At 52.1% G+C, this 18576-nt stretch overlaps 1 protein-coding gene across 2 annotated transcripts in view; it reads right to left on the reverse strand.

Moving 5' to 3' along the window:
* The window catches only part of PFKFB3 (6-phosphofructo-2-kinase/fructose-2,6-biphosphatase 3), an 83886-nt gene that overhangs the window by 65074 nt on the left and 236 nt on the right, over positions 1 to 18576 (reverse strand). The window contains exon 1 of one of the 2 annotated variants that reach the window (XM_060293351.2): positions 18321 to 18498. The exons of the other annotated variant lie outside the window; for it this stretch is intronic. The gene's annotated coding sequence lies outside the window, so the exon portion shown is untranslated. Of the gene's footprint in view, positions 1 to 18320; positions 18499 to 18576 lie in introns of those variants that run through there. 2 annotated transcript variants of the gene reach the window in all.

Below are 18576 nucleotides of genomic sequence, written 5' to 3' on the forward strand. Positions count from 1 at the left end.
TCCACCAATCATTTTTTCCATCCAATCATCAAAATCTCAAATGCCAGGCCCTCCAGCTCAGCGCTGCAGACATCAATAGGCATATAGATCACCTGTGGGTCTTGGGAAACTACAGGTCCTGTTGTCATTCTGGGGTGAGGCCTGAGATTCTGGATTTCTAACAAGCTCCCAGGTCACAGCGAGGGGGACCACATCTCGAGAAGCAAGGCTCTAGCTGCTGCCTCTTCACAATGTGACTCTGCTTTAATCATTCTGAAGATGTTAATCATCAATCCCACAGTCTGCCTCTGTGTTCTCTAAGAACTCTGTATCTTGTCTGTTAATATTTGTATCTGTTAAGCTTGTGGCTTCTCTCTTCTAGCGTTGGTTTTCCTCAGTATTTTTCTTTTCCTTTCTCCTTTTTAAATGCCTGATGGTCTGAGCTGCCTGTTGCTTATCTGCTCCCATCAGTGTGGGTGAGGAGCAGCCCTGCTGCCGAGGAGGCCGGGGGGGGGGGGGGGGGCGGATAGCAGGCGAGGGGGTTCTACACCCCATCCCCCGAACTTTTCCCTTAGAAATTCCTGTGTCTTATTTTTAAAGTAACATACATGCATTGTGAAATGACTGGCAGGTACAGAAATAACATGAAGAATTCCTGGTTGTGTTTCCTCCAGAAGCCCCTGCCTGTGCAGATATTTTTTAAGGCCCCAGAAGACTCGGTGTCAGCCCCCACCTGTGCACTGAATTTATGATCCGTTCACTGCCATTGCTCGTGGGGAATCAGGCATTCATCATGAGGAATTTTGTTTACCAAATTAATAACACCAGGAGTAAAGGAGATTCAAGATTTTAAAAAAAAACAAAAAAGATTCCTGGGGAAAATATAAAAAGTAAATATGGAATTGGAGGGGAAGGAGAGGAAGAACTGTCTGGTATTCGACCGGAATGCGAGAGAGCAGTATGAATTTATGATATTTGAAAGCATCTGTTTCCTAGCTCTGCCCACTGAAAAGGCCCTAGGAACAGTGGTAGCCCAGGTTCAGGAAGCAAACCAGAGCCCAGATCTGGCTTCTAACTCCCACCCTCCTGTGAAAGTAACCAGGGCTCCTTGGAGAAATGGCTGATCCCAAGGCTGAGACAGGCTGTAGAGGCGAGCCTGCAGCACCTGATTGTGCCAGAAAGTAAGGAAGAGCTCAGAAAGCAAAGGGAATGTGTCAAAGAGACATGGCAGCCATGCTGAAAGGGTCTCAGCCAAATCTGGGACGATTTGAGCATCAAAATGCATCACCTCGGGAATGGATTCTAACACATGCGATCATAATTTTAAAAATCCCCGAATCCATATGGACAAATTAAGAGAACATTCTTGCACTTCCCTGGTGGTGCAGTGGTTAAGAATCCACCTGCCATAGCCAGAACATGGAAGCAACCTAAGTGTCCATCGACAGATGAATGGATAAAGATGTGGCACATATATACAATGGAATATTACTCAGCCATAAAAAGGAAATGAAATTGACTTATTTGTGGTGAGGTGGATGGACCCAGAGTCTGTCATACAGAGTGAAGTAAGTCAGAAAGAGAAAAACAAATACCGTATGCTAACACATATATATGGAATCTAAAAAAAAAAAAAAAAGGTTCTAATGAACGTAGGGGCAGGACAGGCATAAAGACGCAGACATATAAAATGGACTTGAGGACACCGGGAGGGGGAAGGGTAAACTGGGATGAAGTGAGAGAGTAGCATTGACATATATTTACTACCAAATGTAAAATAGATAGCTAGTGGGAAGCAGCTGCATAGCACAGGGAGATCAGCTCAGTGCTTTGTGACCACCTAGAGGGGTGGGATAGGGAGGGTGGGAGGGAGACGCAAGAGGGAGGGGATATGGGGATATGTGTGTGCATATAGCTGATTCACTCTGTTATACAGCAGAAACTAACACACCCCTGTAAAGCAATTATACTCCAATAAAGATGTTAAAAAGAAAAAAAACAGGATCCACCTGCCAATGCAGGGGACACAGGTTCGATCTCTGGCCCGGGAAGATCCCACGTGCCGCGGAGCAACTAAGCCCGTGCACCACAACTACTGAGACTGTACTCTAGAGCCCGCGAGCCACAACTACTGAAGCCCGCGCGCCTAGAGACCGAGCTCCGCAACAAGAGAAGCCACCGCAGTGAGAAGCCCGAGCGTCGCAACTAAGACCCAACGCAGCCAAAAATAAAGAAAGAAAAAGAAATTTATAGAAAAAAAAAAAAGAGGGAGAGAGAACATTCTTGATCTGGGGAGGAACACGCTGAATTATTTAGGGATGATGTGTCATTATGTCTGCAACAAAGTCTCAAATGGTTCAACAATAGCAAAACAGGTTGAGACAATAACACAGAAAAATGCAACAGCCGGGGAATCCAGGTGGCACAGGTTGTGCCCTGTGCCATGCGTGCAACTTTGCTAAATGCTTAACATTTTTTAAAGTAAAAAGAGAGACAGAAATGGAAAACCCTCCAGGCAAGGAGTGTCTCTCGTTGCCGTCACACACTTTTATTACTTTCCTGACACACGCAATTAATGCTCATGCAGCCGAAAACTATTCCTGAGTCATCAAGTGTAAGTTAAAAGTGTTATGTTTGTGTAGACACACAAATAAAATACATATGCAATTAAAGCAACACGTCTGGGGCAAATGAGTCCCAAGTGTTTTATCCAACATTCAGTGCAGGAAAAGATTTCCCATCTGCTCCCAGGCCCCCCGCCTCCCGAGCAGGGCAGTTGTCCCCTTTAGGGAGGCTCACACGCTCAGTGGGCGGCCACTTTATAACAGACTTTGAGGAGGGCAGATGCTGCCATTTCTGCTGCAGATCAAAGAACAACGTGGACATTGGTAATTAGGAGGCACAGGGGGTCACAGAAAAGGTCTCTTGAAACCTGGGCCTCCCTTTGGCCACTTGTGCTGGGACACATTTCTGCTGTCACTTAAGCATTTTGTGTCTCCTTTGTTACGGGAGGCCAGCCAGGCCTGTCCCGTCCATTCATCTCACACACACTGCAGTGGTTCTCAAACTTTCAGGAGAAGACCCAGGACCACCTGAACTCTATTACCTCGTGTTCCAGGGGGGTCCTCTCAGGGGTTCTGATTCGTTCTTAACATCCCCCCAGACACCCTGCACGGTTGTGATGGCGGGTATCCCGGCTGGAATAACTCAGGATCCTACCTAAGCATCTTGGAGAGAACAGCGTCTAACTCGTCTCTCTCTGCAAAAGAGGTGTTTGGTTAGAAGGGGGAGCAATGAAGGAGAGGTGCAATGCAGAATAAAACTCGAGGAAATGCCCCAGAAGAAGTCATCGGAGCTATTCTGCAGGGTCAACAACACATGAAGGCCTAGTGGCTGGGTGCTCCCAAGACAGGCAGCTGCAAACCCCAGAGACTCTGGAAAAGATGTCGGTTCGGGCTTCTGTTCCTTCGCGGGAAGCGCACCTTCTGTGTGATCATTGTCAAGGACTGGGATAAGATTCTGATTTAATCAAGAAGCAAGAAAGACCCTCAAGTCAGAGATGACATTCTTTGAGGCCTCTTCTGTGCACTGAAGTATTAATGTTCCTATTAATTGATTAGTTAATTCAATATATGGTTATCAGTCATCTACCAGGCCCGAGGCTGGACAACAGGACACTACCTGGGAGCTTACAGTCTGGCTGGGGAAATGGAATGAACACACATTACAGCACAGGAACCACGACTACCTCCAGCTTGAAGACTGTAAGGCTAAATTTTTAAAAAAATTAATTAAATTTAAAAATAAAAGAAGAAAATGCTGGATCTTTTTTTGCAAAGAATTGCTCCTACTGTAATAGCGAATTCAACACCTATAAACATTTTAAAAATAAAACACTAGGGCTTCCCTGATGGCGCAGTGGTTGAGAGTCTGCCTGCCGATGCAGGGGACGCAGGTTCGTGCCCTGGTCTGGGAAGATCCCACAAGCCGCAGAGCGGCTGGGCCCGTGAGCCATGGCCGCTGAGCCTGCGCGTCCGGAGCCTGTGCTCCGCAACGGGAGAGGCCACAACAGTGAGAGGCCCACGTGACGCAAAAAAAAAAAAAAAAAAAGAATCATTACTATAGCCCTTTGGGGGCTAAAAATCAAATGCATGTTTAATGCTGTTAATCCTAACAGCATGAGAGATGAAAGAAGACCACTAGAACTGCAGAAGGAACTTGCTGGAAGAGATGACCCAGTTAACTCCTCCATTTTATAGAGGAGAGAATGAAGGTCCAGAGAGATGAAGCGACCATCAGAGGTCCCTCGACAGGTAGAGACATCACAGGACTGGAACCCAGGTCCCTCCCGCCTGCCCAGCACACTCCCATACTCCCGGAGGTCTCCTGAGGCAGCTCCCAGGTCAAGGTCCACGTCACCCCTGCCCTGAAGCCCCCCTGCCCCGAAGCCGGCCCTCACGGAAGAAGGACAAGGAAGTGATGCACAGGCAGAAGTCCAGACGGAGTCTGGAACCCAGGAGCAGCCTCAGCCATTCCTCCTGGTCACCCATCACCTTGACAAGGTCTATGAAATCTTTCTCTTTCTGCTCATCCAGGAAGTGGAGCCTAACCTTGCTTCTCAAAGGCTGAGAAACCAGCCGCTGTGAAGACAGTGAATTCTTTTTGTTTGTTTCTTGGAACAGCTTTCTTGAGATCTAATTCACCCATTTCAAACCATGCAAATTCACTGTTCCTTAGTATATTCACAGACTTGTGCAAACATCACAAATCTAGAACCTTTCCACCACCCCCCCCACCCTGGAAGAACTCTTCAGCTGTCTCAGTCCCCATCTTCCTCCCCCTCTAACTTCTAGGCAACCTCAAATCTACTTACTGTCTCTATAGATTTGCCTTTTCTGGACAGTAAGTATCCATGAAATCAGACAATCTTTTGGAAATAGCTTTTTCACTTAGAGTGTGTTTCAAGGTTGTCTAGGTTGTGGCATATTTCATTCCTTTTATTGCTGAATAGTATTTCATTGTATGGATATACCACATTTTAAAATATTTATCAGTCCACTGAGATTGGGTGGCTTCTCCTTTTGGGGGATTATGAGTAATGCTGCTATGAAAATGCACGCATATCTTTTTACATAGATGTGTTTTTTCATTTCTCTGGGGCATATTCCTAGGAGTGGAACTGCTGGGTTATACAGTCGATGAATCCTTTGTATAAGCAGTGCCCTTGCTGGGACTTTCCTGGCAGTCCAGTGGTTAAGACTGCACGCATCCACTGCCAGGGGCGCGGGTTCAATCCCTGGGGGGGGCTGCGCGGCACAGCCAAAAAAAATTTTTTTTTTTTTTGGGCAGTACGCGGGCCTCTCACTGTTGTGGCCTCTCCCGTTGCGGAGCACAGGCTCCGGACGCGCAGGCCCAGCGGCCATGGCTCACGGGCCCAGCCGCTCCGCGGTATGTGGGATCTTCCCAGACCGGGGCACGAACCCGTGTCCCCTTCATCGGCAGGTGGACCCTCAACCCCTGCGTCACCAGGGAAGCCCCCCAAAAATTTTTTTAAATTTTTTTAAGTGCCCTTGTCTGTACCCTTAGACACAGTGGGGTGAAGACAGCCAAGGAGAGTGATGGGAAGTGCCAAGAGGAACCAGGGGCAGGGGAAGGCGATGAGGCTGGAGGGGTGACCACACATCTCTCACCTCTGTTTTATCTTCTCATTTTGACATAATTTTAAACTTACAGAAGAATTTCAAGTAGCACAAAGAACTTCCATGTATCCTCCACCCAGATTCACCAGTTGTTAACATGTTGCCGTATTTACTTTATCAGTCTGTGTTATCACTATTTAAATAAATATATACATATCTTACATATACAAAATACCACACATAGTATTTTTAATTATTAAATATTCATACATATAATTTTTTTTGGAACCACAAGGATAAAAAGTGCCCCATTCCTCCTTAATACTTACCTAAAAGCAAAGATGCTCGCCTACATGCATAACCACAGGACAACCATCAGAAGCAGGAAATTAACTCAAATACGATACAGGCTCCAAATGAATTCTGCCAATCGGCACCATCACGCCCAGCACCCCGGGCAGGACCACCCACCGCATTTACTGTCCTGTCTCTAATCTGGGTCCCTCCCTCTAAGGACCTAATACTTTAAAGTACCTACTATTTGAAATGGACTCTCCAAATCATTTCATTTCTCTGTTAAAACTTAAATATAATTGGTAATAGTAGAAACAAGAATTTAAAATTTTAAAATACGACTTTATGTTCTATTTAGATGCCATGTGACATTCAGTCCTGGATTGACCGTCTTCTTCTTGCTACACGTCCACTCACTTAGCAAACGATCCCTTCTGTGGGCACAAAGGGCAATCTAACTGCCTTACAGCTATTTTATAAACAATGAAAACTTACAGCTTTGGGAGCTGCTGATCTTTTTAACAAGTAGGAAGGAAAGTTCCTCTCCATGCTTTGGTGATTTGGGTATAGAGAACTGGGTTAATCTTAACCCTTGGTTCATCTCATGCTCCCATCCTTGACCCCTGAATGGCCCTCTTCTGTATGTTGGTTCGTTTTAATGATATAATAGACAACCAGGAATCTATCAGCCAATCGACATCTGAATTACCGGCTCTGATGACATCTGTCTGTACAAGAGAGAAGTAACCATTCTCCTGAATCTCATAAAAGAAATATCATTTTATTATATAGGTATTCCTCAAAAGCATATTGTTTAGTTTTTGTTGTTTTAATTTTATTTTTTAAAAAGTATCTGACTGTATCTAATGTTTTAAAAATTTTTTAATTGTCATGGATAATACAGAGTGTAGCTGTCTTCAGAGTGCGGCTCATTCAGACGGCCACAGAATATTCTGTTATGGGACTATACCAAGAGTGAATTCATTCTTCTCTTGTCCATGTGCTTTCGGGTTGTTTAAAGGCATTCCTAATAGAATCTTAGAGTGAACGCCAGCGGCCCGGAAGTCTCTCTGTGACACACCCAGGAATGACACCTGGTTACAGGGTGTGCGGATTTCAACTTTACAATTCCAAACTGTTTCCCTCGCCCACCAGCAATATATCAGAGACCCTTCTGACCAGCATTCTCCCCGACACTTGGTAACGTCAGACTTCGTTTCTGCCAGCAAACAAGGGTAAAAGGGAGCCTTCCGGGCTTCCCTGGTGGCGCAGTGGTTGAGAGTCCGCCTGCCGATGCAGGGGACACGGGTTCGTGCCCCGGTCTGGGAAGATCCCACGTGCTGCGGAGCGGCTGGGCCGTGAGCCATGGCCGCTGAACCTGCGCGTCCGGAGCCTGTGCTCCGCAATGGAAGAGGCCATAGCAGTGAGAGGCCCGCGTACCGTAAAAAAAAAAAAAAAAGGGAGCCTTCCACGGTGATCTCCATCTGTGTTTTCCTGAGAAGTGAAGAGGCTAAATTTCTCTTTTTTTTTTTTCAGCCCGTTACACACTCCCTGATTTATAAAAGGTTTTTACCAGTCATCTGGTTATTTCTAACAGAAGCCAGAGAAAGGAACATGGCCGCGGAGACACACAGGCCCGTCCCCTTGCTGGGCACAGCTGGTTCTCCTGGAGAGCAGATGACCAGTTTAGTGTCATGCCACGTATTACTTATTGGGAGGCATCCACAATGAATTTGTAAGAGTTTTATATGCTTAAGAAACCAATTTCCTCTAAAGCAGTAGTGACCGTATGACTTTTCACTGCATTCAAATGACTTTATCCAAAAGCTTTTATATCATCCGGGATTTGCACCAAACATGATTTCAGCTGGAATTGCTTTCTGTTTTCTTTTCCCCACTTACATCTGGGAAACGATGCAACAACAGCAAACACGATTCGTGGTAAAGTGGATGCGGACTGACTCATTTTCATGAAAAGGGGATGACATTTGAGTTTTAGGCTTTTCACACTGAAACCAGGCAATTTGCAGGTTCAGACTCCTGTGCTGTTATTACAGCAAGTTGATGATAAAATTCTTGCTCTGATTTCCTGATGCGGCTGTTGGCAGAATTGCTTTGAAACGTATTTTCCATACTTTCAAGCCGTAACCCAGGGCCACAGAATTAGCTTGGATTCTAGTTGTTGTCCAAACGTGGTTGAGGTTTTCAAACCTCCTTCTCTAACATGAGGCCGTCTAGGGGTCACCAAGCCCAAGGCATGAGGGTTGGCTGGAGGTGGGGAGGCTGACCCACTGTCCCAGTTTGCCTGGGATGAGGAAGTGGCTGGGTCTTGGGACTGTCGAGGCTGAAACAGGGAAATCGCGGGTGATCCCTGGTGAGCTGGTCACCCCGCTAGGAGGCTAACTTGGTCAGCTGGTGGCCAGCCTGAGTTTGTTCAGGAAGCCTTCCTGGAGTGGGGTTTTCCTTTTCTCCCCACAATGGGGGCCTTCACACTTTAAGGAAACTGAGGAAGGGAGAGGAATTTAATTGCTACTTTGGGACTACTGACACGGAAACACTGGCCCCGTGGGAAACCTACCAGTCGCTTCCCTCCCAGCTTGGGAACTATCTGTGCCCAGTGCCACACGGAAACTTGACGGATCCCTTATGTGAGGCAAGAATAGTCAACCCTGATTTGACTTGGAAGCCAGTTGCTTCTTATAAGAAGCATCTATCTGGAGACGAGCCTGGAGCATAACGGATCTTCGCAGAGGGCCGCGTGCCGAGTCCCAAACCTCTTGAATCCTCTCGTAGTTACTCAACAGGCACTGGGCCCCCTAACCCCACCCTGCTGTGACCTGTCCCCTTGGCTGGTCCTGAGGCTGTTCACGTCCTCAGCATCCCCACAGATCAGCCAGGGGGCAGTCGTGGGAGCTACCCTGACTCACGCTCTCTCCCCCCACGTCCAGTCCATCCACAGGCCCCGCGGTCTCTACCTCCTGAACACACTCAGAACGCAACCTCCCACTGCACCACCCGGACCCCAGCCCACGGCACCGCTCGCGGGCCACCTTAGCCGACTCCCGTGCCACCTGCAACCTGCTCTCGGGAGGGCAGCCACGGACCATCCAGAGGGTTTGCTAACCTAAAGTTCACTCGAGCCTCGCCCTCACTAAAACCCTCCCAGGGCCTCCCACCCACTCCAAGGAGGAGGTCAAAGCCTTACCACAGCCTCGAGGACCCAAATGACCCACGCTTTCTGAGCCATGTCCCACACCCACTACACACCAGCCCCACTGGCCTCCACACTCAGCCCACTGTGGCCACAGGGCCTTTGCACCTACACGTCCCCCTGCCAGACACTCTCCTAAGATACCGTGTGGTCCACTCCCCCAGTCCCTTCGGTTTCTGCCCGGATGTCCTCTCAGTGACCATCCTATCATCCTACTTAAAACAGCAGCCCCCGCCCCCTCCCTCTTCTTTCCCATGTTATTTTTCTCCCCAGCACTGGTACCCACTGGACACATACTGTACTCACTCGTCTGTTACCGTCTGTCTCCCCGTCAGGACGTAAGGCCACGAGGGCAGGTGTCTCTGTCCAGTTCCCTGCTGCACCCTCAGCACTTGACCCAGCCCTGCTCCACGAGGCGCTGAACAGACATTTGCCGCACGATGGAGGGGCTAATGGGGGCGACTAAAGTATTGATAACATCACGGGGCTGGGGGCGGTCGGCACAGGCAGGGGCAGCGCAGCCAGCCTCCTAGTGTGTTTCTTGCCTTTTCTTCTCAAGTTCCTCAGCTGTAACTCTCCCTTTCCTATATTCCCAAAATGTTTACTTTCTGATGTTTTCCAGCAAAACATGGCCCATGCAGATGGCTGCTTGACGGGCGCCTCCCTCCCTCTAGATGGATCTGCTGCTTCCTCCCACGGGCCCCTGGCTCAGAAACCCATCCCCCAAAGGTCAGGCAGGTCACTTGCACCCCCAGACCTGACGGAGACCCTCAGTCACACCCAGAACCCGAGGTGCAAGGGAGTCTGGGAGGTGCCGGTGAGGGCTTCCTAGCATTTTCAAGAGTGTGGGTCCCTCCCCATTCATGGCCTTGAAATGGGTCTTTGGAGCCCGACCAGAATCTTTAATGAAATGGAATAGACTGGAAATGTCACCGTGTACCTTGTGTCCTACAGATAAGATCGATTCATGAATCTTTCTGCCCAGGCATCAACCCAGAACCGTTAAATCAGAATTTCCGGAGCGTCCGACTTTTTAAAAAAACTCCCCAGTTAACCCAAATGTGTGGCCAGGAATGAGATAAACGGTCCCCTGTACCCGTTGTTCCCGGGCAGCATGAGCTACCCCAGCAGTCAGGGGGCGTGCTGCCCAGGGCCAGGCTTTCCCGAGAGTCTGCATCAAAATTCATCTTTCTGTGCTCAGGACCTCTCTCCTTCTCTCTTCCTGCTTCAAAGCCCACATGGGGGCACCTTGCTAAGCTCCTGTCCGACCCCCACCGGCTGACGGAATCTTGCCCTTCCTGTGAAGACTGGCCCTTGTCCCCAGGCCTCTGGATGAGGCCTCAGCGGGAGGCCTTCCTGAATCCCATCGCTGGGGTGCAGCAGGTGAGGCCGACAATCAAAATAGCAAAGCAATCGGCCCTCGGTTGTTTTCTCAAAAGCATCAGCATCCCTGCACTTCCAGGCAGGAGGGCCAGGGCAGCACAGCCCCAAACCCTCCTGTTCCACAGATGTCACCTGCCCGGCCCCTGATCAGGGCCGTGACAGCTCCAGGCTGGGCCCCCTCGCTCAGTCTGGACACCAATGCAGGCAGGAGCCGGACGTGCTGTTTCAGGCCAGTGGGATGGGGGTTTGCTCCTCTTACTGTTGTCCCTCCTCCGGCCTTGTCACCAGGAGGAATCCGGGAACTGTTCTCTGCAGGTTGTGAAAGGATGAGCAGCTTTCATGTTCTTCTTTTCGGTTCTCTGCATTTTCCAAGTTGCTCACAATTGAACTTATGTGGGAAACACTACAGCTTCAGTTTTTTTTTAAAGGCTTGTTGATGTGGACCATTTTTTTAATAAGATGAACCACTCTATTTATTTATTCATTTATTTATTTATGGCTGTGTTGGGTCTTCGTTGCTGCGCGCAGGCTTTCTCTAGCTGCGGCGAGCGGGGGCTACTGCTCGCTTTGGTACACTTGCTTCTCATCGCAGTGGGTTCTCTTGTTGCGGAGCACGGGCTCTAGGCGCGTAGTCTCAGTAGTTGTAGCACGTGGGCTCAGTCGTTGTGGCTCGCGTGCTCTAGAGCGCAGGCTCAGTACTTGTGGCGCACGGGCTTAGTTGCTCCATGGCATGTGGGATCTTCCCAGTCCAGGGCTCGAACCGGTGTCCCCTGCATTGGCAGGCGGATTCTTAACCACTGCGCCACCAGGGAAGTCCATGTGGACCATTTTTCAAAGTCTGTATTGAGTTTGTTACAATATTGCTTCTGTTTTATATTTTAGTTTTTTGGCCCCGAGGAATGTGGGATCTTAGCTCCCCAACCAGGGACTGAACCCGCACTCACTGCATTGGAAGGCGAAGTCTTAACCACTGGATAGCCAGGAAAGTCCCCGGGGCTTCGATTTTTGATATACATGATTTACAGCTCTTCCCCAGGCCCCCTGTGAACACGTGAGTCTCGGTCACTCTTTGCTGAAGTTCTGCACGGAAGGCCCTGCTACTGGTGATTCCTTTAGACTCTGGGGAGACCTGCCAAGAGACGGTGGCTACGAGCTCCCTGCAGGATGCAGACCCAGGATGACGTCGGCCCGACATCACGGGCAGGTTCCAGAAGGGTTCCGTGTGCTTCCACAAAAGGCGGGCTCCAACACCGACTTCCTTTTGGTCCAATTTCCGTCCTGAAGTCGTAGCCGGAGGAGTGCAGAGACCAGAGACCGCAGGCCCAAGACGCCATCATTTGCCACTCGCCTCCCGCCTGGAGCTGCTGGAGAGACAGGCCAGGGTGCCCGGGACAGAGTCCCTGGAGGACCCGGCCCAGCGGGGACCCCCAGCCTCCCATGGCCCGGCTTAGCCAAGGAGCTCGGAGGGGGAGACGGGGCGCATGTGTGACAAGCGTCCCAGCAACTGGGAAGCATCAGTCTCTGGGCCGGAGCTGCAGGGAATCTCACTTCACCCCCTTTGTTTCCAGATGGGTCACCCGAGGCCGAACGCCATCCAGGGGTGGCCCTGAGACCCAGCCCATCACCAACACACGGTGGACCTGCCACCACTGGGTCTCCCAGCGCCCGGCCGGGGTGTCTCCCCGACGGCACACATCTGACTCCTGCTGAGGGCACGGCCCCACATCCTTAGATGCTTCCTGCAGCTTCCATGTCACTTCTGCCACCTGTGGGTACCTGCCCTGCCCCAGCCGCTCTCAGGACTGTCCCAACAATGATGAATAAACGCTGAGAGAAGAGCCTGTCTGTAAACAGGACTGGCTCCTCCGCCTCCTGGGCTCTGCGGATCATCACCTGGGGCCATCACACTGGGGGCGGCGGCAGAGGTTATAAAAGACCCGGGCTCTTAGGTTACAGACCTCAGACAGACCTCAACTCCTGCAGAACAGCAGGCGGGCCAGGGGTGGGAACACTCCTGACCTCCCTCCCCTCCCCTCCTTTGTCCCCTCCCCTCACTGCCTGTGCCCCTCCCCCTGCTCTTCCCGGGCTTCTCCTGTGACTTTGTGACTTCCTGTGTTCGTTTTATCCAGCTTTCATCTAAATGCAGCAATTGGGAAGGACGGGAAGACACAGTCTGCCTGCCTCTTGTAGGGCCCCCAGGTGCTGATTCCGGCACCTCCCAGGAATCCGATGCAGATAAGGAGGAAACAGGAGGCCACCCACGTAGGTGCCAGGAGCTGGGACGGAGGTGACCACCCAGGCCGTGCCCTGGGAAAGTCCTGTGAAGTTAAAGATTCGCATTCCTTGCAGGGGAGGTAAAGGGATGATGCATGTTTGGACGCTTCATGGAGGTACAGTTCCTGAGCATGTGGTACTTTTAGCTCCACAAGGAGAAGAGTGCCTGCTTGCACCGGGCCCCCAGGTCTGAACTAACCAAGGTGCAGACCACACTCAGGCACACAGCATCAGGTGCTGCTGTTATTGTCGTTTGGACCCTGCAATTTCACCCAAAAGCACCAAAATCGTGACCACAGTAGAAATCAGAAGAGTGTCCGCCTTGCTTACATTTATGACTTGGTATTGTCTTTATTTTAAGTTACACGTGGGACGCTGACCCTAATCTTTCGGTGATTAGGGATCTGACGGTCTTACTTCAACTCTGCAACTACCCACTGCAGAAGAAAATGGAGTTTTGGACAAATTAACCAGGCAAAGGATTTATGAAGCACTTGCTACCACCTGGCCAGAGAGAAGTATGAGATCTAGACCCTCCCCCAAATGGAGGACAATTAAGTGTCAGGACAAGTAACTGCCTGCGAGAGCCCCATCTGCATAGAATAGATGGAAAACGGCGCAGAGAAGACTTGAACTTGAGCAGGGCCTTAAGGAACCACCAGAAGCCTACACGTGCCCACGTGTATATCCACACGTGTGCAAATGTACCGTGAAGGATGGTGGCACCTGGGAGGGTGCGGCTGGGTCCTCGGAGGGGAGAGGATGCAGGAGGGAAGCACAGATGTGGGAGCACAGGGACGCTGGTGGCCACTACTGGACACTGAGGACACGGGCCACAGCAGAGGACACGCTTTAAGATAACGGGAAGGGGCTTCCCTGGTGGCACAGTGGTTGAGAGTCCACCTGCCGATGCAGGGGACACGGGTTCGTGCCCCGGTCCGGGAAGATCCCACATGCTGCGGAGCGGCTGGGCCCGTGAGCCATGGCCGCTGAGCCTGCGCGTCCGGAGCCTGTGGTCTGCAACGGGAGAGGCCACAACAGTGAGAGGCCCGAGTACGGCAAAAAAAACAAAAACAAAACAAAAACAAACAAAAAAAGATAACGGGAAAGCATTAGAAGGGCGCAGCCCAGGGATCAAAGGCCTGAGAAGACAAAGCAGAGGATTCAGAAGGGAAACCTGGAGACAGAGGCCCAGCGGGAAACGGGCAGGCCCAGCCTGGTTGGCGGCTGCTTCCCTGGGGCCGTAGTCTCCGAAATGGAGCCCGTCCTGCCCAGCAAGCTGCCAGACCCCAAGGGAGGAAAGTTTGCCTGAGGACAGAGCCCGCCAGCAGGGCCCCAGAGTGGAGGGTGGTGCCGGCCCAGCACCGGAGCTCAGGGGAGGGATGAAAGGACCAGGGGCCAGCCCAGCCCTGCCGAGTCTAGTCAAGATCTGCTCTTTGCACTCCTGCTGGGAGTGAAAGGAAGGAGAGGTCCCGGGTTTGGGTCCAAAAATGCTGACCTAACTGCGATGGAGTTCCCGCTGCAAGCAGCTCACCTGCAGGAACCCCTAAGGTGCTGCATCTCCTGCAACAGTGGGACTTGTCTTTGCCTCCATGCCCAGCAGGGGACGGGGCAGTTCCTGGGCAGCTGTGACCTGTCATCTGGCTGGAGTATCATCTCCACGACACCAGACCCATGTTATGAGTCCAGCCCCTGACAGCTGTGCCCTTGGGGCCACGGGAGACAGGGGAACCCCGACTGTCCCCACGTGCAGTCCCATCCCTTCCACCTGCCTCTCTCAAGGATTCAGAAGAGTCAGGCATCTAAGTCTGTCTCTCAGCTCGTTTCTAACGTGGAAGACGTCTGATGTTCATAACGGCAGACTTATCATACTGTACGGTTTCAGCCTGACACACATCATACCACATCCCAAGCTAGCCCATCCCTGGGGTCCAAGCCGGAAAGGCAGAGCCTCAGCCCAGCGCTGCTCAGCACACGAGCTGACCGTTGTGTATGGAGCCACTCTGAGCCTCACGTCCTTCACCTTCACAGTGGAAATAATAGCCCCTGGGGTAGCTGTGAGGACAAATGCACATGTGCAAAGCACTCAGCACAGGACCTGGAAGGTGGTCCCTAAGTGTGTTTGGTTTCTTACTGTTATTTATTATTAGAACCTTCACCCCATCCCCATCCCTACTGAAGGTAGGATGTGCAGGAATACTTAGGACTCCACCATCTGAAGACATTTTTTTCAGCATCTCCACCTGAAAGGGACCTCGAGAATTTAGCCAAGACCACAGTCTCTGAACAGAGCACTCCTCAACCCTCTAGAAAATCACCATCTAGCCTGCCTTTAACATCCTCCAGAGAGAGAAGTTTCCAGCTTTAATCACCCCATTCACCACCTTCCTCCTGGGGCCCACCTAAGTTCTTCCCACCCCTTTGTTCTCATGAGTTTCCCTAATGGTCCACGTCAGGGCATTTCCTTCTTACTCGAGTCCATCTCAAAATTCCAGCAGCTCAGCTGAGGGTCGGACTCTGTTCGCCCCACTAGCCCCCAGCACCCTGGAGCCACCAAGCAGAGAGGCCAGGGCGGATGTGAGTGTGAACGCGGTGCCCGCATGCCATCCCCTCAGCTGGCGGGAAAGGGCACCATCGGCTACTGCCCGCCACCCCGCCCCACCATTCACCCATCTCAGGCTACACAGTCCCTGCTGGCCATTATCACAGCAGGTGGACCACGCCAGGGAGGTGTGACTGCGGTGAGGGAACTGTCAAGTCTGTCATTCACCGAGAACCTCCAGCGTGCCCGGCGCAGAGCAGGTGCTCTGTCTAGAGAATGAATGAATGAATGAACGAGCGAATGAATGAATGAGCGAGCGAGTGAGTGGCGTGCAGTCACTGAACTCTGCCCTAATTACATTCAGTGCCATCGATCAAGGCAAGGCCCAGGACGAGTACCAAAGATCGACTGGTCATCTCTTTGTTCCCCCAGATCCGCTGTCACGAAGGGCAAATCCACCCGTCTCCGGTCCCCGCAGGCTGACCTGCACACACACGACAGGCTCCCTGGCCCTCGACTGACCATGTCCTGGGGTCAGAGGGAGGGAGCAGCGTGGGGCCTCTGCGGGGGCCACAAGCCGCCTGCATCCTCCAGGGAGGGGCAGCCCGCCTTGGGCCACTGGCTCCAGTGACTGCTCCACCCTCACCCCTCAGACCTGGGGTGGGACTGCCTGGGCTTCTGCAATATCCCCTGTGGTTTTCCTCTACCCTAACCCAAACCTTTGTAACAGCCTTCATTAAATTCTTTTCAACTTGCCCTATATGAGCGGGCGTGTGCTTCCTGCCAGGCCCTGACCCAGCTGGTCCCCGAGTCTTACTTGTCAAGACACAGAAATACAGCCTGGGAAGGGAATCAGCAGTCAATTAACCTTCTAGACGTTAGCTACAAGGAAGTCCTTCTCCATCTGGCTTCTCTTCGTTTTGCGCGGAGAGAAGCAAAGTCTTTTCATTTCCCATTTTTTAAATTACTTTTTTTGAATAGTTAATAGATTCAGATGGTTCAAAATTTTTTTAAAGTATAAAAGAGGGGCTTCCCTGGTGGCGCAGTGGTTGAGAGTCCGCCTGCCGATGCAGGGGACACGGGCTCATGCCCCGGTCCGGGAAGATCCCACATGCCACGGAGTGGCTGGGCCCGTAAGCCATGGCCGCTGGGCCTGCGTGTCCGGAGCCTGTGCTCCGCAACGGGAGAGGCCACAACAGTGAAAGGCCCGTGTACGGAGGAAAAAAAAAAAAAAAGTATAAAAGAGTATATATATACTGAAGTCTGAATATATACTGTATATATATTCCATATATATACATACACTGAAGTCTCCAGCACCGGGACAGTTCCAGGGATGGGATGCCATATCCCCGGTCACGGGCCCAGCTTTCCACCTCCAGGCAGGTCCAGATGACGTCTCATCACCAGACTGAACAAACCTGGCCTTGCCATCATTTCCACTTACTGTGTTCACTTCTCAACAGGAGGTTCCGACCAAGCCAAATGGGGAGGTTCTGCCTTGGGCTGGAAGCAAGCCCTCCAGGGCCCCTGCCCTGGCTCACACCAAAGCTTCCAGAAAACCCAACAACGCCTGTTTCTCACACCCTGGCCCTTTAGGAATCAGCATTCACAGAATGGAAGGGCAGGAGTCACCTCTCCAGGCAGCAGTGTTCTCTTCAGATTAGAAAAAAAAAAAGTCAAAGCTTAACGTGGCTGGCGGCGGGCAGACAGACGTCTATCGCATGTGACCTAATGATGCCATCACATAGGGAAACCTTCACAGGTGAACACTCACTCAACAGCCCAGGTACTTAAGCCTCCTGCACAAGGCTCCCTCCAGCTCTGTGACAAGTAAACGGGCACTTTGCCTCCTAGGAGTTTGCCTCCAGAGACCACAGAACACAGCAGCTAAATGACCATTCACACTGCAGCTAAATGAGGTCAGCTGGGGACTCGGGGGAACGTCCAGGGACACGGCGTTGCCGTTATATATGGAATAATGGAGCCAATGAAGACGGTGAGTTTGGGACCACACGTCATCAGCTCAGGATCCGACTGAACCCTGAACCCTCTGTCCCTGCTCGTGGCTTTCACCTTCCTTCTCAACATCCCCACAGCACAGGGAGTGCCAACCATGCATCTTCACAACCAGGACCTCACAGTGGCACCTTAGCAACCTCCGTTTAAGGGACAAAGGCCAATAGGGTAATACTGGCAACCGTAGCATTAACCTGACGATTAATCGGGATTATGAGAGAAGTGAAGAGACGGCCAGAAAGGTGGGGTGGAGGCAGCGGCGGGAAGCCACGCAGCCAGTCCCAGGTACCCGGGTGCCTGGGAGGGAGTCTCGGCTTCCTCTCTGTTCGCCCCGGTCAGTGGTACCCAGGTGGGGGTGGGGAAAGCTTGGGTCAGAGTGACAATGGGTCACCGAGCCCAAGCCCTTTCCAACACAAACAGAAAAAGCAGGAGGAGCCAATCAGCTCTGTTCGGAAAGTAAAAACGAGTCTCCTCCATCCTAGGCTCCGACCTGAGGGTGGCAAGTCCCGGCCCAGCTCTGCAGCGCCCTGGGCACAGCAGGGCCTCCATCGCCCTGCCCGGAAATTGGGGCCCCGCGAGCATCTGGGATTTTCCGGCAGGCCTCGCGCACCCAGCCCGCGGTGCAGGTGGGCCAGGTGGGGCGCTGGGTGCCAGCTGCCAGGCACAGGGAGGCAGGTCTTGCCTGGCCGGCCGGCCGTTTCCCCGCGCCTCTGCATGCTGAGCCGCGCGCCTCTCACCCGTCCCGGTCCCCACACGGTCGTCCCGGTTCACGCGCTCGTTTTGCGGATGAAGAAACTGAGGTTCCGGGTGGTTAACTGACTTCCCGAGAGTCAGAGGGTAGAAAAGGCCGAAGGCAGGACCCGTACTCGGACCTGCTTCCACACCGCCGAGCTGCCCACCCCCAACCCCTCGCCCTCCAGTCCCTCCCGGAGACTCGGACCGCAATCCGAGCGCGCCGCCGGGACCCCACGCTGCAAACCTCTCGACACCGTAGAACAATCGACCCCCCGCCCCAAATCTCCAGTCCGCCGGGAGAACCCGATTCCATCTGGATCTCAGAACTTGCTGCGGCGCAATCCGGGTGCGGTCCAAGTATCGCGACCGCGCTCTGCTCGCCGGCTCTGCGCACCGGCTCCGGCACGTGGGGTCGGCCGCCGAGTGCCCGGAAGGGGCGACGTGGGGTCGCAGGGGCGATGCGGCAGGAGAGGGGCAGTGTGGGGTCGGGCCCCGCGCCC

The sequence above is a fragment of the Globicephala melas genome, chromosome 2 (assembly GCF_963455315.2).
Source record: "Globicephala melas chromosome 2, mGloMel1.2, whole genome shotgun sequence".
Lineage (NCBI taxonomy): Eukaryota > Metazoa > Chordata > Mammalia > Artiodactyla > Delphinidae > Globicephala > Globicephala melas.